The sequence below is a fragment of the Mesocricetus auratus genome, unplaced genomic scaffold (assembly GCF_017639785.1).
Source record: "Mesocricetus auratus isolate SY011 unplaced genomic scaffold, BCM_Maur_2.0 Super-Scaffold_100010, whole genome shotgun sequence".
Lineage (NCBI taxonomy): Eukaryota > Metazoa > Chordata > Mammalia > Rodentia > Cricetidae > Mesocricetus > Mesocricetus auratus.
The window spans coordinates 9,840,974-9,860,788 of NW_024429194.1; the positions used below are offsets into that span (position 1 = coordinate 9,840,974).

The following is a 19,815-nucleotide window of genomic DNA, read 5'->3' on the forward strand; positions in this document are numbered from 1 at the left end:
ACATGGGCATGGCTGCAAGTGCCTGTAATCCCAGCCTGGAGGACCAGGGACAGGCCAATCCCCAGTGCTCAGCAGCCAAGTGGTCCTGACAAAATGGTGATATCTCTGTTCAGTAAGAGACCCTGCCTCAAAGAAATGAGACAGAGAGCATTAGAGAATGACATCCAACATCCTCTTTTCACCTTTGCATGCATGAGCATGGGCAAGGACACCTACACACTCGTGTGCATGCAACACACACACACACACGCATGGACACACACGCACATGCACGTGCACACACACACACACCCGCACGCACTTCCTCTTAATCCTCTGCTTTTCCATAAACTTAGAAGTATTAAGAATCCTTTATTTCATAAACGTATGTGGTGATATATTATTTATCATTTATTGAAGCTTGCCTGAGGGTTCAGAATGCAAAGCTAACTACAAACCGTAGAGGCCAGACAGTGGTGGCACACACCTTTAATCCCAGGACTCCGGAAACACAGGCAGATGGATCTCTTTGAGTCCAAGACCACCCTGGGCTACATGAGAGTGAATCAGTCTAAAAGAGAAACAGAGCTCACAACTTTAATCCCAGCACTTGGGATCACCCACCTTTAGTCCTAGCACTAGGGACGTGGAGACAGGTGTGATATTGACTAGGCAAAGAGAGGAATATAAGGTGGGAGGAGACAGGAACTCAGAGCATTGCAGTCTGAGGTTTTGTGGAGACAGGATTACCCATTTTGGGGCCGAGGTAAAGGGAGGAGCTAGTGGCTGGCTGCTTTGCTTTTTCTGATCTTCAACTTGGACCCCAGTATCAGTCACTGGGCTTTTATTAGTTGAGTCACACACACACACACACACACACACACGGTATAGATTGTATAATATAGACCATATTGGAGGTTTGTTGTACTTGAAATCTTTAGCATGAAGTTTGGGAGTTAATACATAGAAATAGTCGTGTCCTTGGTTCACAAAGATGGTCACCTAAAGTTGGAAAGACATCCTAACCCAAACAGAACAAGCTTCACACAACTCCTGATAAAGAAGTTAGAGCACTGAGAACCCAGAATGAAATATTGGGCACGGTGACACACACCTTTAGTCCCCGTGCATATTGGCAGAAGCAGGGGGATCTCTCTGATGAAGAGGCCAGTGTGGTCTGCACTGTGAGTTTCAGGACAACAAGGGCTGCACAGTGAGACTCTGTTTTAAAAGACAAGGAAGGATACGAAAAGAAAAACAGGCGTCTAAGAGAAACACGTTGCTGGAGAAGAAACCAGGTTCTTTCTTTATTTTTTGGGGGAGAGAGGGGGTGGCTAGCAAATACATACATTGAAATCATTTGTTATATGATAATAGCTACCTAGGAACATTTACCTATTACTTATGTAGTATACCATGTCATCTCATCTATGTCATGTGGCAACTGTTGTCCCCGTTTTTCTGATGAGGAAACTGAATCACACACAGGTCAAGTAATTGGTCTAAATCGCACGGCTCTTGTGTGGAGGAAACCAAATCTGGGCAAATACAGACCGACTCCAAAATCCATGCCCTTAGCTGTTATCTGCGAGTGGAGAGTCATGCTTAAAAACTAATTCCATAAACAACCCTGGTAGTTATTAAGAAATTATTCTCATTTCAGAGATATTAATCTGCTTCACTTGACTTTTCTCTCTTCACGGTTGCTTCTGAGTTCCCTTCAGCTCGGTTGCCATAGCTATACGGTTTCGATTTTTTTGTGTCGGCTTTTATGATGTTTATGTTAGGTGGAATTGCTAAATCAATAACGTTTGCTGGATTATTGGTTTAATTAAAATGCAGAATTTCTGACCTTTAGGTATAATGTGTTTATTATTAAAGCCCCTTTAAGAAGATTTATCGAAGCTGTTTCCTGAAATATTTATATTCAAAATGTTATAAATACATTTACTAAACTCAACTCAGGGCTGTCTTTTACTGTCCATCATATTTGTAAAAAAAAAAAAATCTCCCGGGCTCTAGAAGGTCCCTTTTGCCTTGTTTAAACAGACCATCTGTGTTTGGTTTTTTCTTTGCAGGCCTGTGTAGCATACACTATAAGTGTCAGTGGTCAGTCCTTGTCCCCTGATGCTCAGAGTACAACGTGAGGGATTCATATTCATAAAAGCAATTAAAGCATTGAAAATAAAATGTGTTCTGAGGTCAGCACTGTTCCTAAGAGAGAGGGGAGTGCTGACTTGAGGGGTGAGTGGGATTGAGTTGGGAAGAGGAGTTATTACTCTATCCTACATCTGTTGACCTATCTACCTGGGAAAATAAAGGTGTGAAGCTTCAGGGTCTTGGAGCTCACCTCCCGGCCGACCGACTGCTTCACACTCCGTTTTATGGGGTGGCAGTAGAAGGATCCTTGTGAACATGCTCCCCAGCTGTTTTCTCCTAAGCTGAGGGAGGGTGACGGTGAGTGTGTCTGAAATGGGCACTAGTGGAAAGGTCACGCCGGTGGTGGCTTCAGTCGAGAAAAGGATGTTAGCCTAACCCAGAGAGTTCCGGTTATATGAAACCAAGGCAGACTGAGGTGGACTGACCTGTCTCGTTCGCACTGGCCAAAAGCCATCTTTCTTTCTGCCTTAGCAATCAGGCTGACTTCATTTGTTTCATCCAGAGAGAGAGAGAGAGAGAGAGAGAGAGAGAGAGAGAGAGAGAGAGAGAGAGAGAGAGAGAGAGATCCATTTTCACCTGTGGGTTTTTTTTTTTGGTCTTTTGAATCTATTTTGGTACAATTTTTAAGATGTTGTATTATGAAATGAATGCCTTTTAGACAGCAATAAGCTTCATAAACAAGGACAAAACCCAGAAAGATGGAGACAAAAGAAGCAGGAAGGTAGCCAGTGAGAAGCATTCGCTTCAGGCTAACAGTGTGGAAGGGAAAGCTGTTCCTGTGGAGAAAGAAAAGGATAGTGACTCAGCCTGACATCCCACAGACACCCCAAGGTTGTTGGAAGTGCGGGCAAGGAGTCAGTGCCTATTGTTTGTGACCTTTCGTGCTTGGTGCTTGACAGCTCGTTTGCCTCTGCCTGACGTCAGTTAGAGCCTGATGAAAAAGCAGGGCATCTCAGTGGAGCGATGATGTGGTTGAGATTAAAGGTCAATGGGGTGTGTTTGCTTGCCATTTGCCACTCATAAATTGGGTTGGACAGCAGTCATTTAAAAAACCTGTATAATATCCTCTGATTCCTAGAGAATAGGTTATTATCTCGCAGATTCCTTTTCAAAAAGGATTCACATTGTGAAAAAAAGTTCACAACGGAGAGATGAGGGTGTAGCGTGCACTATGAGATAGGTATGGGCAAGAGGTCTTCACCTAGACCTGAAGGTACCCGTATACATGTGAGATGAAGGGCTAGCTTAATAAATGATACCCTTAATATTGATATCTGAAAGGCGATTAGTTACTTTCTTAGTTCTATCAAAATTAATGGTCACTTCCATGACAAATCTTTATGGGCACTCTAAATTATACATTTGCATATGTCAGAAATAGTTCCTATCATCAACTAGTTTGAAATACAGTAGTCGTCAGAAATAGCTCACTGTCATTTACTCACAAGTACATTTTTCTCACAATTTTTATAGCATCAGATGTGACCAAAATGTATTAATTCAGTTCAGAAGGCATTAATTCAGTTCACTGGGTTCATTTATTTTTCTGCAGTGGTAAAGATGTAGAAATATCATTCCGTTCACTCAGGGAACCATTGTTTGGTTCGCATCCAAGTCTGTAGTGGTCAGATGAATGCGTACAAAATATTTTCAAGGACTAACTAGAAAATTGCTTTACCGTTGGCAGGATTTTGTGCACTTATTTTTCTCTCCTAGAGTCTTATACCTGAAAACCATGGAGAAATATTCTTTGTCCTAAATGGAGAAACTCAGCTGTAATCTAAATGAAATGGGATAAATTATCTTTTTCACAATTATCCATTAAAGAGAGAATTAGAATTAATATTAATCACAGATGTTTCATCAAGCTTTATTATCAATCAGACGGGCTGCCAAAGTGCTTTTCTGGAAGAAGACATTTTCTCTCCACCCCCCACCTGCTACTGAGAACAAACTGTTATTATGGACCCTTAGATAAAGACTAATGGTTTTGGCAATGCATTTGAGGAAATCCATATTTTACTGTACATTCCACTTCAGTTCAAGGCATTGCTAAAAAGCATGGTTTGTCAGCTCACTGATAAAATTATGCAGTAGAGACATATGGTATGACATTTCTTTCTACCATCATCAGAAACAGGCTAGTCAGGAAGTCTCCCAAGGTTGGTACCCCCCAGCCCAAATTGTTTAAACTTCAGCAAGATTGTTTGAAGAAAAAGAGAAATGCCTGTGCTTAAGGGACACATGGACATGTACGTATCCTCTCAAGGTCTCTCATTAGCTTGCCATTGTGTTTTTTTACTAGTGTCTTTTAATTATATGAAATAATAAATTTTATTATGATATTTTCATTTGTGCATATAACACATCCCGATCAATTTCTTCTGCGTTCCCCTTGCTTGTTTTTACTTAGCCTACCTAAGTTTGATAATCCTTTTCATTTTGTGACTGTTTTCAGAGGTAATTGCTAAATATTTGACCCTTGTAATAATTGTGAACATTGCCTGATGGTCTATCAATCTGCAGCGGGTACTGTGGACCAGTGCTGCCTTTACTAATTACGGTCCTCTACAAGTAAACAGTTGTTATCAGTTCCAGCAACTTACACAACCTTCCCTTACTCTGCAAAGAGCTTGGTCCTGTCTGCTGGATCTCACAGGAGAGAGAGGCTTAAACTCTGGGGACCTAGAACATAGGATGTCTCATCAAGACAGTCACACATTCTTTCTTCCTGGGTGATTCCACTCAGTACTGAAGTCCTTGGGATCTGATTGGCATCTATACCCGTCCTTTGGCAAGAATAAAGAGCACCATGATTGACAGCCCTAAGAATTCATGGAATAAGGAAGAGGTTTTCAACATTTTTTGATGATTTGTATTTTAGCCTAAATAAAATAGGTAGTGATGCTGAGTAGACCAAAGCGTGTATTTCACTGATAAACAGTACTGTAAGACACAGGACGAAAATCTAAATAAATTTTAGTACCTCTGAAGTGAATTATCAACTCATCATCTAGAGTTTGCATTTGTCATACAGTAATACTACTTTTTAAATTTTGTTTGCGATAGGGTTTCTCTATGTTAACAGTCCTGGCTGTCCTGTAACTCACTCTGTAGACCAGGCTGGCCTTGAACTCATCTCCATGATGAGGCACTTGTCTCTGCCTCCAGAGTAATGAGATTAAAGTCCTGTGCCATCACCATCTGGCTTGCAGTAATATTCTTTATGTAGTACTTTCGTATTTGCCCAATACTGTCACAGGCTTAACTGAGGTCAACATATTAATGATATTGACATGCAGTTTCCAGTTAGGATTTCTCTCCTGTTTAATTGTTTTCCTGTCTAACAAAGCTCTGGTGTTGCTAAATACTTTTAAATTCTGTTTTCCATGCCAGAGGAACTTTCTTACTGTACCCGAGTATAAAGAACTTAACATTGGTTTTCTCCCTTTGAGGGAGTGTCTAGAGGTCTGTTTCATTTTTAAACAAGTGTAACACAGGGCGACTATGACTTTACAAAGGACAAATGCCAGAGTGGTTGTCCCATTACACCTACCCAGCCCCCCCAGTGGATTATTGGTAATGGCCCTTGTATTACGTGTATTTTTCAGAGTAGTTATTAGAAGCCGAAGGAGTTGTTTGCTTTAAATAATTGTAGGTGAGCTGGGCGGTGCTGGTAGTGATTTGTGTTTTGTTTTTGTGGCAATGCGGTGTGACCTTGATGGGTTATATTTCTTTGCAGTGGTGTGGTGGCATTGTGTACATGTGTAACTTCTGTAGTAGGGTGTGGTAGTACATATGATGTTCTACAATCGTATAGTGACATGTGTTTTGTGGTGGTGATATAGTAGTTTTGTCGTGACCTGGTGGCAATGTATCTATGTTGGTTTTATTTTGGAGGCATGTGTGTCTTATTTTGTGATGTGGTGTGGTATGGTGATGATGATGTACATGTGTTCTGTGGTAGTGATGTTGTGTGTGTCATTTATGGTCGTGTAATAGTGGTAATTTGTGTATTGTTTTAGGATAGTGGCATGTGCGCGTTGTTTTGTGGTGTGATATGTGTGTTTGTGAAAATGTGGTGTGGTGGTGATGTATCGGTGTACATGTGTTGTTTTGTGGTAGCAATATGTACACACGCTGCTTTGAATGGTATTATGGTGATGTGTGTGCTGTTTGATGATTGTGATGGTGGCAGGTATGTGTTGTTCTGTGGTGTGGTATGGTGGTGTACAGGTGTTGTTTTCTCTTAGTGGCAATGTGAATCATTCGTGGTTACAGTGGTGGTAAAATATCTGTTTGGTGGTGGTTGGTGGTGATGCCTATCTTGTTTTGTAGCCTAGTGTGCTTACGTAAGTGTGGTGGTAGCAGTAGTGTGTGTGTGTGTGTGTGTGTGTGTGTGTGTTGTTTTCTCTTGGCCAGTCTGGCCTTGGCTGAGATCCTACGTGTGTAGGTGAAGCTCATACCATGTAGACAGTAGGAGCTGGTAGCTGCTGGTGAGGAGGAACAGTTCTGTGACTTCACTAGATTTTCAAATCAGTGTCGTACACAGCTTCCTCTTATGCCCGCGCTTTCTGGAGAGCCACAAAGCGGAGGGGTGTAATGTGCCTCCCTCGTCTTTCAGGACCACTGTCTTAATTGAGGCTGTGTCTCTGGCCATACATTTGAGAAGGAAGTAAATCATCACCATGACCTTCCTCACATCAGAGGCAAAGACGCAGCAGCCGTAACTTTAATAACTCTCTGCAGTTATTTAAAATAGTAAAATCATATTCCTTTCTATGAAGGGGACATAAATGCATTATACACATTGATTTTGCATGCTCTGAGGAATACATTCAGCAGATAGAGAGTTCAGCCAAACTCTTTCACAGATTTCAGCAGAGTTGTCTGTAGCAGTTGCAGGAAACACTTAACTCTTCCTAAGCTGTTACTTTTGCTCCAGTTTTGTCCTAGAGAGTTGGATGAACTTTTATCTTTTCTCGGTGTGTCCTTGTCAGAGCTGCTGCTTGGTGTCTTTCTCCAGAGTGTGCTACATTTCAGGTGTGTGTGTGTGTGTGTGTGTGTGTGTGTGTGTGTGTGTGTGTGTGTGTGGTTTATTTTTCTGTTTGTATGGAAGTCAGAGGGAAACTTGTAAGAATTGATTTTCTCCTTGCCCCACATGGGTGTCAGGGATAGAATTCGGGTTGCCAGGCTTGGTAGTAAGCACTTTCATTCAGTGACCCATCTCACTATCTCACTGCTGAATTTCTTGTTTTTTTTATGATCTTCCCACAATTGAGAATTTTATATTATGTATTTGGATCATCTTCACCTCTAACTTCTAGCTTTCCTCCCAGATCCATCCCTACTGCCCACCTCCAACTCCATTCCTCTTTCTAAGCTTTTTCTTTGTAACTCAAGGAGGCCAGTTTGTGATGTGCCTATACTCATAGGTGTGTGGCAGACAGCAGAATGAGGTCAACTTACCAGGGAGCCACACCATTAGAGAAAACTCGCTGTCCTCCAAGAAGCCATCAGCTGTCGATAGCTTTTAGTTAGTGGAAGGGGATCATGAGCCTCCCCCTCCTCCATGCTGGCATGTTGATGGGCTTGATAGGCATCCACAACTGCTGTGAGTTCAAGAACACTGTGGTCCCCTCATATTCGTAAGACACTGTTTTGCTCCCATAGTCCCTGGTTTTTGACACTTATAATTTTCTGTTCCTTCTTCCATGATGGTCTCTGAGTCCTGAGGGGTTGTGTTGTAGAGGTCTCATTTGTGACGGAGTATTCCAGTAACACCCATTTTCTGCATTCTGACCAGTTGCACAGAGAAACCTCTCTGGCTTGGAGAACTACACTAATCTATGGATATAGAAATACCAGTTTCAAGAGCATGTTGATATTGTGTCCATTTAGCAGAATAATAGTAGGAGGTGAACCTCAGATTTACAGCCCCAGGTATGTGTTTCCTGCTGTGGAGTGGGTCCTAAAGTCAATCAGAAAATGGCAGGTCACCTCCAGAGCATTACCCAGGGGCATTTCTTAACCTTGCTGCTCATTGTTGTATTTCCCAGGGTTCACAGCTGGGTAAGATTGACAACGACCTTTTCTCCAGTAGCCTATATTATGACAGCTGTCCCTCAGGGAGGAGTTGTCCTCTTGCTGAGTCTCAACTTTGTTTCTCCATGTCCTGTAGCCAAAGTGTATGGTGTCTGAGGCAATAAGTGCTAACCATTAAGTTCTGGAGAGAGAGCGAGAACTGTGGTGATAGCCTGCATTGTTTGGGGGCGTCTCTGGCATACCCCGACCAACAACTTGAGGGGAGGTATCCCATAGCTGGCACTGGGCTTTTGGTTGACAACCTGTGGCTTCTTCCAAGGAGATTATCCTGCATATAGGGTGTGTGTGTGTGTGTGTGTGTGTGTGTGTGTGTGTGTGTGTGTGTGTGTGTGCCTGTCTGTCTGTCTGTCTGTCTGTCTTATAATATAGGCTGCCATATGGTACTTTCATGTGTCCTTAGTGTTGTCATCCCTCCTCCGATCTCCTCTGCCCCACCCTCCCCCAAGTGGCTGAGCTAGATGGGATTACATGCTTGATTTACAGGATGCAGTGGTTTAATCTTTGGCTGGCCTAAGGATTCCAAGTGTTCATTGTTTGGGTATTGATGATGAAGAAGGAATTGGCCTCTGGGTCCATGTCACTCTGTGGTGCATTTTTTCAGGCCAGCTGCTGATGCTCAGTCTTGCTCCAAAGAAAGACCACTGAGAAAAACCCTTCTCAGGCCTGGTTCATACTTTACAATCCTCTGCTGCGTCCTTCCTGGTGACACCTTAAGCAGCTACCAGGCTAGTAGTAGTTCTTGCAAAGGTACTTTATATAAACACATTTTTAGTGCATCTTAATTGAATGTGAAGAAAAATCCCCACTCTTGACAAACAAGCCACTTTTATATTTATAGCAAAAAAAAAAAACCAGAACCTAATTACATTGCATGAACTTCACATGCCTACTCAGTGATTTTACAACTATATTATATGTAAGGATATAACACACCCATATATACATGTGTATATGTGGTTTTACAACTATATTATATGTAAGGATATAACACACCCATATATACATGTGTATATGTGATTTTACAACTATGTTATATGTAAGGATATAACACATCCATATATACATGTGTATATGTGGTTTTACAACTATATTATATGTAAGGATATAACACACCCATATATACATGTATATATGTGATTTTATAACTATATTATGTGTAAGGATATAACATACCCATATATACATGTATATATGTAATTTTATAACTATATTATATTTATGGATATAACACACCCATATATACATGTATATTGTTTGCTCCTTCTACTCCAAAGGTGATTTATTAAGTGTTTGTAATAGATCAGTGAACAAATAAGCATTTTTCTCTGAATGACCTTTTCTTCCATTCACTTATTCTTTTCCTTTCTTCTCTACTTCATTTAACAGACATTTGGCCAGGTTATGTTTCAAACTCTGAATACCACAGAAAAACTACTAATGGACAAAATCTCTGCTTTAGTAGAACTTCTAAACATAGGAAGTAGGGGAAGAGCTGCAAAAGGCCAACAAATAAATTAGAAATTGTGTGTGTGTGTGTGTGTGTGTGTGTGTGTGTGTGTGTGTGTGCGCGTGCACTATGAAGGAAACAGAATAAGGAGAATGGAGAATAGGGAGAGAGAGAGTGACATATGTGAAATGTATTACACTATGTGGTTAAGAAAGGCCTCTCTGGAAGTTAGCATCCGAAGGTGGAACCTACAAGAAATTTCCATTTCCGTCTGGCAAGGGGATTCTCCAGGCTGTGGTAACAGGAACACACCAGACCGGGGTCTTCGGGGCTGTGTACCTGACTTGCCCGTGAGGGGGCTCTCAAGGCTGGATGGCGCGGTGTGAACAGAGGAGAGAGCTCTGTGGATGTGTCCCGAGTGTGAGATACAGGCACAGACTAACGTGTGAAGGAGAACGGGTCACGCTAGAACACTGCCAGTACCTGGGGCTTTGTTCTCCTCTGATAGGGGCCAGGGAGGGTTCCAATAGTCAGTACCTTAGCCAGCTTGCTTCTGGTGGGGTCTCTCTGAACTTTGGTCCGCTTGTCTGTACCGCGGCAGATCCTTGGTGTTCTTGTTTTTTTATTATTACATGGTAAGCATGCACTTAAGCAAAGGAAAGAATGGAGATGGTGCGGGAAAATGTAATCGCCACTGAGTAAGATATTCGTTGGCCAAATGCTGTCATTACAGGAAAGCAAAACGGAAGAAACATGAAGTCATTTTTGCTGCAGCTCATGAGCCATCCCCGCCTTACTGACTCGAAAGTAACTGTGGTTCTTTTACATTGTATCTTCCAAGGCACTGGGAGAGGCCCCGACTCCCCGAATGTACATAGGCAGGTGGGCGTGAGCTCAGTACACCCCTTCCCCACACAGACCTCCACAAGGCAGGCTTTGGAGAAGAATCGCCATGCCTGTGATTTTACACCTTAGAACACAGCAGTGTTAGTTTGCTCCTCTTCCTGTCTGGGTACACAGCTCTAGATGGGTAGCAGGCTGTAGCTACCCAGTCTCAAGGCGTGTACGCTGACACCAGAGTCACCAAGTCCGGCCCAGGAAACTTCCCATGGGGAAATAAATACATAATAACAACACTGCCGATTTCTCCTGGTTTCCTTTCAATATTTCTATTTTAGTTTCACTGAACTAGTGTGTGCATGCATGGGCACATTCGAAAATGCACAGGTAGAGGTCAGATGACGACTTGGAGGAGTCTCCTTCTACCGTGTGGGTGCAGGGGGCGGGGAGGGGGGGATTTAGGTCATCAGGCTTGGCAGCAGCAAGCCCTGTTACCACATACTGAGTTTTCTCACCACCTCTCTCCTTATTCCTCTGTAATGTTGCCTTACTGAGTATTTGGTTCCTATTTCCCCCTGCCATGATGCATGTGTGTACTTGGGAGTTTATCAGTTATGGTCTTATAATTTTTAAAGGCCCTTTCATGACAAGCACTTGATTAGGAAATGTGTATAGGACTTGTCTTGGAGGGCAAAACGCTGTGTGGTTTTCCCAGTGGAACCTATTACAAACACACAGGATTACACGGTCAAGTTCTACCATGTTCAACTTTCCCCCTTGCCTTGTTAAGAAAGATGCTTAGGAGCTTCTGGGAAGTTCTGAAACAAATATGTGGTGAAAGGCAGTCATGAAGAAAAGTATGATTTATACTACAAGCTGAGGTTGCATAGTTTTGTCATCAAAAGGACTTGGAGTTGAATATCCATCCTTCCTTATACTTAGCTACATGTGACGTTGGTTAGCGACTCACCCTAAGCCTCAGTCTCCTTGTTCCTCCAGTAAGAGTAATACCTGCTCGAAACAGATGTGCTGATGGTTAAATTTAATGAACCTGGCATGGTGCCTCGTGCATGGAAAGAGTAGATAAATGATAACTGTTGTAAAAATATTATTGGAATTCTGTGTCCTGCAATGTGCTTCCCTCCCACCAAGCTCCAAGTCAATTAAGAAATAATTTCATGTTCCTAATTTGTATGTGGTCCAGTTAAATGGAGAAAAAGAAACATTACAAAAAAATAATATCCAAGGGTAATTGGTGCCAAAAGAATCTTAAAATAAAAAATATAAGTCTTGTTATTAATTCCTTAAGACAATCATTTGTTGCTGTTCTGTAACAGATTTATTGACTACAGCATTCATTTAAAAAGGGTAAACTAATGAGAAGCCACCATTGGCTGTAATAATAGCGTGTCATTACAAGCTTGAACCATGTGGACTTATTTGGCCTCATTTCAGAGTAATAAATTATTTCAAACTCATTTCATCTCTTGAAAATCCTTACGATTTAGGTCACAAGTTAGATTATGTGAGTAGCGGCCCGAAAATTCATCATCTAAAATAAATTCTACGATTCTGAGCTATTTTAAAATTGAGACACTTCAAACATTTCTCAAGCAGGAATTACATAAAGGGGTTGCAAGGTTTCCCTTAGCCTCTCATTTACCCTTTTCGTGGCTGCTTGACTGTTGCTCCTAAAGGCTGTACTCCCCCACCCACACACTATTTTTTTTTAATAGCTCTGCTCACAGAGAATATATTGCTAAATACTACTGCAAGGAAATGTTTACAGATGCAAATGATTTCTATTTAGGGAGCTCATGATTAAAACGTGAGAGAATATGGCACTATGAGACATATGAGTAACCTTTGGAAAAAATTCTCATAATTGATTATTATATATATATGAATATATATGTATCCACATTCTAGGGTTGAATCATGAAAGCATTGTGGATGTGTGCTCTGTCTATTACAGAGGACCTAGCATTGAAACCCTTGGTATAATTTTACTTTAATTTAGATCAATTCACTGTTTTATCATTGTGAAACAGTGTGAGTAGAGTGACCTAGAAAGCTAGTATACTAGAATGAACTAGAATGAACTAGACTTACAAACAACAGGTGAACCAGTCAGTTCCCATGAATCCTTCCTTCTGCCACACAAGAGGGGCGTCTACATTATTTCCATCTCTCATAGCTGTTTAGAGGTTCAAAAAATATTTTACTAATTTATATTTTAGTGCTCAGGGAGTAGACTGTAATAGTCATGAGGGGAAATGTAATCATTGGCAGCCTTCTCTCTCCGTGTTTCTCTCTCTGTTTCTCTCTGTCTCTCTCTGTGTCTCTGTCTCTGTCTCTGTCTCTGTCTGTCTTTCTGTCTCTGTCTCTCTTTCTCTCTCTTTCTCTTCTATTTTATCATTGAAGATCTGCTCTTGGTTTCTTGTTTTTTAAGGTTAAGCCCCTGGGGTCATCCAAGAGACCAGAGTTTGCTTGTCCTGTCTGTGGAAATGGTGTCTTTAGTTCTTTTGGGTGTAGTAACCACAGCTTCTGTTTCCCTGCGGATGGCTCTGAAGACCTGCCTGGATCAGGCCCTGGCCATCCAGGGGACTAATGAACATGTCATGGGCGCCTGGAGTTCTCCAGTCTCTGGCACAGCTGTGGCACTCTCCCCCCCTGCTGTGAGGCACAGCACGCTGGCCATTTGTTGGCAAGTTCATATTTCACACTGCAGAGAATTGAAATGATTGAGCAGACAGAAGAAGAGTTTTATTAGCAGTAGCCTACGTATCCCCAGACTCTGATTTGGCATAAAACATCTGCTTCATGATCTGCTTCAAGGCCAGTTCCTTTCCTCCCACAAAGGTTACGACTTGAGGCAAGCTGTGCTTCCACTGGCGGGAGGAAATTTGCCCGAAGACTTGATTTAGTCAGAATCAAAGCATCCTGCCACAGAATTTCTTTTTTCAATTATCTCCGAAGAGGCAGCCAGACTTTCAATGTATCAGTATAATAAATGTAATGAAATGAGGCAGGCCCTCCCTTCCCTGTTGCTTTCATTGGGGGTGCTCATACAGTTCTGTGTCTACACCCAGAAGCCTGTGACCCAAATACCAACAAAGCACATGGTAAGGGTGGTGTCGGATGTCTTTCGGCACATCACCATGATAAATAAGTGCACACGCTGGCTTTACCTGCATTGCCCATGTCGGTTTGTTCTCTAAAGGCAAACTGGCATAGTGCTTAATGCAGTTATTGCCATTTTCCATGGTGAAGACTCATCACACAACCTCTGTCTTGTGGCACAGTCTTAATTACTAATTATGCTTACCCGCGTGATTTTGTTGCGCATAGTCAATTTTTTTTTGTGCAAGACAGCTTACTAGCCTTACAGACATAGATAGAAAATTAAATCCTGGCATTTTATTATGCTAGAGCAATTAGATGCCATCCTTGTAATGGGAAACATGACGCCTTCATCACTCACCTCTGTATTTCCATGTTTTAATGCAGACCTTTACCAGAATTGGGTATTGGGTACAATCTTTTTCCTATACACACATATACCACACACACACACACACACACACACACACACACACACACACACACACTGCTAATTGAATATCTGCATATCTCCAAGGAGCCCTGTGGGTGAACCCATGCATTCATCTTCTTTAGCTCCTAGGCCACTTTGGTTTGGAGTAAGAACTGTTGCTTTTATGGAGCGCCTTTTTCTATAAAGTCAAAACCTCACAGCAGTGCACAGAAAGCGGATGGTATAAAGGAGCTAAGTAGAGTCTTTAATAGAGAGTGCTGGGTTGTAAGTGTTTTTGTTCCTACGGAGCAGATAGATTTGGCTCCATCTGCTCCATATTCATAACAAAGGAGCGCACTTACAGGAGGGCCAACTTCCCCGGAGCCGCCTGGTAATGATCTTTTCACCAGAAAGACAGAATGTGAACCCGGTGACTTGGCCCCACAAAAAAGCAGCTGGCAGGATGGCCCTTCAGAATCCTGATTTCCTTGTAACCCAGGTTGACATAAAATTTCCCACTACAGAAAGTGAAAAAAAAAATGTACCAATTTCTCATCTCCCCGCTACATCACGGAGCTGGGAAGTCCAGAATGCACACGTCTGACCTTCCTTCCCAAAGCCAGAGATTGCAATTAGATAGCGGGTGGAATCTGCACTGGAAGTGTCTGAAGGTATCACGGGAGAGAAGCCTTTCTTCAGGTTTTAAGTTGTTTCTATTCAGACTTTTTAATCTCTTCTAAAACTGGGGTTAATGAAAAGAAATATGACTTTTACCACATAAGGAAAAACCCCTGTTGAGTTTTGTAATTAACAAACTTCAAAGCCAATTTCAACTGAGACCTCCTAGATTAAAAAGATAAGTTGACCCAGGAGTTCTCTTCCCCTAAACAGAGGAAGAGTAAAAACCTCCCGCCACAGGGCGACACAGAGTGCAATAAATATCCATTATGCAACACGTGGGGTCAACGTTGAAACAGAAATGATTCCTTAAGACAGACAGCACTTTGCTATTAAGCAATTGGGTTAGAACATAACAACACAACATAATCAGTGGGTAGAATGCTTGCCTTTTAAATGACTTTTAAGTTTAAAATATAATTACGTATGTTCTATCCTATCCCCCTATATATCTATACCCTCCCAAATTCCGTGCCAATTTGCCTTTAACTGTTATCAGTACATATACATGTAAATTAGTAAATGTATAACTACATGAAATACTTGTTTTAGGCTAACCTCACAAATAACGAAAATAAAGGAAAAGAAACACAGTGTGAAGGATCCTAATCTTTTTCTCTGCATACTAAACTCCCTAAAAATGTACACCGTTGACTTACTTAATGCACTAGATGTTAAAGTTATAATTTCTACCTATCAACCCATTACTATCCATCCTGTTACCATCTGTGCGTTATCTGCTTGCTAAACTCGGGCTTCCTGGCAGAGCAAGCAATGAGTCTCTCTGAAAGCTGGCCACAGAAATAAAGTGAGAGATGTTTGCCTCTTGATGAGGTTGCCCCATGAGTTTGGGAGGATGTTAGTGGAGGACAGAACACAGCAGATTCAGCTGAAGCCTTCATGAGTTTGAACCATGGGCAACTATTATTCTGCTTCATTCAGCTTTTACTTCATTTAATTACTCATTCTTGAAGGAATATTTTGGGATGCCTGCTTGGTGCCGAGTACTCTGTTAGGTTTCAGAAGCTTCCAGGTCTTTTACCAAACAGACCCTATGTCAGGTAAGCAGCACTGTCAAGTTAGTCTCACCTTTGCCAGCTCTCCCGACTTGTCTGGGAATGGGATAAAATCCAGAAAACAAGCCCACCTCACTGGGACCTACATCGAGTTAGACGTGGTAACAGAAAAATGGAGACCGCTAGTCAGAGAGGACAGCTTCTCTGGAGGGAATAGGACAACCTCTTCAGAGGTAGTGTCAGTATGAACTCTTTTATTCTTTAAAAGAGTAAATAAAAGAATAGCTTTTATTCTTTAAAAAGAAATTATTACATCTTGAGAAACAGAGATGGGGCTTATGGTACATATGTGGGGGTCGGGAGACAACCTGAGGGAGTTGGTTGGTTCTCTTCTGTCATGCGGGTGTCAAGAATTGAACTCATGTCTCTGAACTTGATGGCAGGAACCTTCACCCACTCAGCCATCTCTCACCCCCCTTGTCTTTTGTTCTGCTTTGCTTGTTTTTGAGACGGAGGCCAAGGTGTCCTGGCTAACGTGACACCTTGAACTTGAAGCCATCAAGGTTGCCAAGGGCTGGGATTAGAGACATGTGCCCTGTGCCGAGCCAGGAATGTAGCCTTTTGCACGTTTATAGTATTACATTGGACTTAAAGTGTGTTTCTCAAAGTTACAAATTTTGAAAAATAATTCTTCCTAATCGTATTCCAGAGGCAAAACTAACATATGTCTTTCTAGTGATTTTTATGTTGAAAAACATTTTACGTGCTCTGTCGCCTTTGAAAATATATTCTTTGTCCTCTTAAAGTGTTTCAGTTGTTTGGTTTCACTCTTTTAAACCTAGGATTTCAGTTTGTCTCAAAACTAAGTCATTTTCCCCATTGCATATGCTTTTTATATTAGTTTTTAGTTTTCGGGCGGGATCTCATGACCTCACACTTCCCTGTGTAGCTGAGGATAACATGGAATCCACAGGCTTTGGCCTCTTAAGTACTAAGATGACAGGTGTGTACCTCCATACCTGGCCCTTCCATCATTTAACTTAGAATTACATCTCTAGATTGTGATTCACCCTAGCTGACGTTGTCACACATTCTTTTAAAATGTAAAGTTTTTGTATTCACATATGAATTATCGATGCTGTGATTTCTTGAAAATCTTTTAAAAATGCCGATAGCTTAATTTTCATTAAAGGGTTGCTAGAGCCTTCAGCTGACTTTCTGGGGGATTTGAGCCTGACATGATTATCTGAGGTCTTGATGATCCTGGTGAGTGAGGAGAGCCAGTCTGGCTTCTCACCTGCGACCTGCATCACCCAGCATCACCCTTGGCTTTGAACATTTCTTCAAGAAGCACATGGCGACCTGGAATATAGTTTCACCTTACTTTTCTACTCTGCTGCTCACTAGAAGGGTGATCTCTTTGTACCCAGTCTGTCCTTTAAATATGATATACCATTGTCTTTAAAGATGCCCACGTTGCGTTCTCTTGTTTCTCTGGAATGTACATGCATAGAGCGTGAAGTACTACCTATCTGAATGCTACATATCTCTGTACTCGCTAAGTTGGAGTTTCCAAGATCATTCCCTAAGAAAGAGCATGTAGCAAAGGGAAGTGAGCTCTCCAGAAGAATTGGTCCTTTCGTAATTTATTCGGAGAGCATTTCCTATGACCCCACCCCCTTTTCCTGTCTATTTCCTATGACCCCACCCCCGTTTCCTCTATTTACTCCTTGGTTGACTACCTCACTACTTTGCTGCAGGCTGTTTTTGTCGTTACTCTCTAATCTTGTCCTCAAATCTTTATTGACTCCTCACTATGAGCAGAGTAGTAGACTCCCCACTTCTAAACACCCAGCACGGCCCCTGCCCTCGTGGAACTACATCTCAACTGTAACCGCAGGGAGAAGATGGAATTACCCTGTTCTGAAGAACACAGAATGGGGTGTACGATGTGAAGGAGCCAGAAGCAGATCTCGTAACATCCACAAGAACACGGGAGAGGGGATATGTCTTTGAGAAGAGAAGGAAAACTCCTGTGAGTTAGAAAAGCAAAGAAAACATTTTTTGCAGATGATGTTGTGAGGACTAGCCTTAGTGTGTATTGAAGGAAAAGAAAGAGTGGGTGCCATCGAGACTGTGAAAGACCATGGCGGCTATGCTGTGGGCCGCTGGATGGAAATGCAGCCATCCTTACTGGAAACATCTCCATGAACAGAGTAAACTAGAGCTGACACGCAAGCTTTGATTTTGTTACTATGTCAATGTAAAAAAAAATCCAGTTTTCTTCTTTGGTATGAAATAAACTGCAATCTTGGCACCTAAACAACTCCCTCTTTGGAAGATTTTAACCTATCACTGTTGTCTTGAGTTTCATTAGTAGCCTGTACCAAGTTTTCTATTTTGGGCCACCAACCAACTCCCAAATCATGACACACAACTTCTTATTAATTTTGAATGTTCAGCCTAGCCTAGGTTCCTTTCTGGCTAGCTCTTTTAACTGAAATTAACCTGTTTCTCTTTATCTACCTTTCACCTTGGGGCTTTTCACTCCCCTCCCCCCCCCAACCTTCAGTGTATCTTACTTTCACCACTTTCCTGCCTGGCTGCTGCCCCAGGTGAGTCCCCCTTTCTCTTCATTCTCTTCTCTCTCCTTTTTCCTCTCTGGAGCCTAGGGTCCTCCCTTTTATTCTCTTTGCCTTCCAAGCCTCACCTATCCATCTTCTGCCTAGCTATGACTGTTCAGCTCTTTATTAGACCAATCAGGTGCCTTAGGCAGGCAAGGTGAAACAGATGGAACTCACTTTTACATAGTTAAACACACACCCTGACATCATTAAATAACTGCAGCACAAGCAAAAGTAACACATCTGTACACCTTTAAAGTAATACTCCACAGCATAAACAAATGTAACACACCTTTAAATTAAGATCCCACAGTAGTAGTCTATTTCCCGAACCAATAGATATTCCTATGTTACCTTTAGTCCTATCAGAAGCAATAGACATGGAGAACATGGCCTCCTGGTTAAGAAAAAATAAGAAAAGAATTCACTGATTTGTGCAAATAGATAGTTGCCTAGATTTTACAGAAGAAAGCTTAAGATTGGAGTTAGAACAAACTTGGCAAAGCCGGGCCACTTCTGGGCAGTGAGGACAGGCTGAGGTGTCTGCGTCTACTTCTGGCTGATTTTTTTTTTGGTGCTGTTTCTGGCCTCAGCTTTTCAAGTACGAAGCCAGTCTGAATGCCAGCCTGGCTGCTGTTTTGAAGAATTCATATTTCCATCTTTTGTTTCCCAGGCTTCTAATTTAATAGCACGCTCACAACCTTAAAAATCGATCGGACAAAATCAAGCAAACTCAATGTTCATATGCTTTTCAAAAGCCGGAGGCTTTTAGATGCTGCTTCTTACTCTGTAAGTAACCTCCTACCCCTAGTGCACAGCGATCTTTGGTGTAGGGATGGGCCACCTGAACTCCCAAGTGAACTAGAAAGCTCTACGTGCCCTCTAAAGTGGATGCTAATTAAATCTCTTGAGAAGGGGAGGCTCATGGGGGAAACTGAGGCATAGACAGATTAGGCAGCTGGCTCAAAGCCACCAAGAAAGGCCAGGTTATGAATCTGAGAGAAAGCTGAATGTTACCATGCCTGCATTGAAATCCCTAAATCGTGTTTCTCCCTAGGACCCTTAACACAAGTGTCTGGTGTAGGAGGGGTGTTAGAAGAGGCTCAAAGAAAGAGTAACACTGTTCTGAGAACTTCTTTGACTTGTATTAACTTAATTATTAATTTCTTTTCATACTATATCAGTGCTTCATGAGAATAGCATTCTTCCTCTTAGTATAGTAAATGAATAAAGGAGGGACCTGTGCTAGCAGTCACTCGGGTAGACTAGAGATAGATGGGTAGATAAGTGATGGATGGATGGATGGATGGGTGGATGAATGGATGGATGGGTGGGTGGTGGGTGGATGGATGGCTGGATGGATGGGTGGTGGGTGGATGGAGGGATGGATGGATGGATGGATGGGTGGTGGGTGGTGGGTGGATGGATGGA

At 42.0% G+C, this 19,815-nt stretch overlaps 1 protein-coding gene across 3 annotated transcripts in view; it reads left to right on the top strand.

Moving 5' to 3' along the window:
* Efna5 (ephrin A5) overlaps nt 1–19,815 on the top strand; it is a 275,872-nt gene that overhangs the window by 238,738 nt on the left and 17,319 nt on the right. The window lies entirely within an intron of this gene.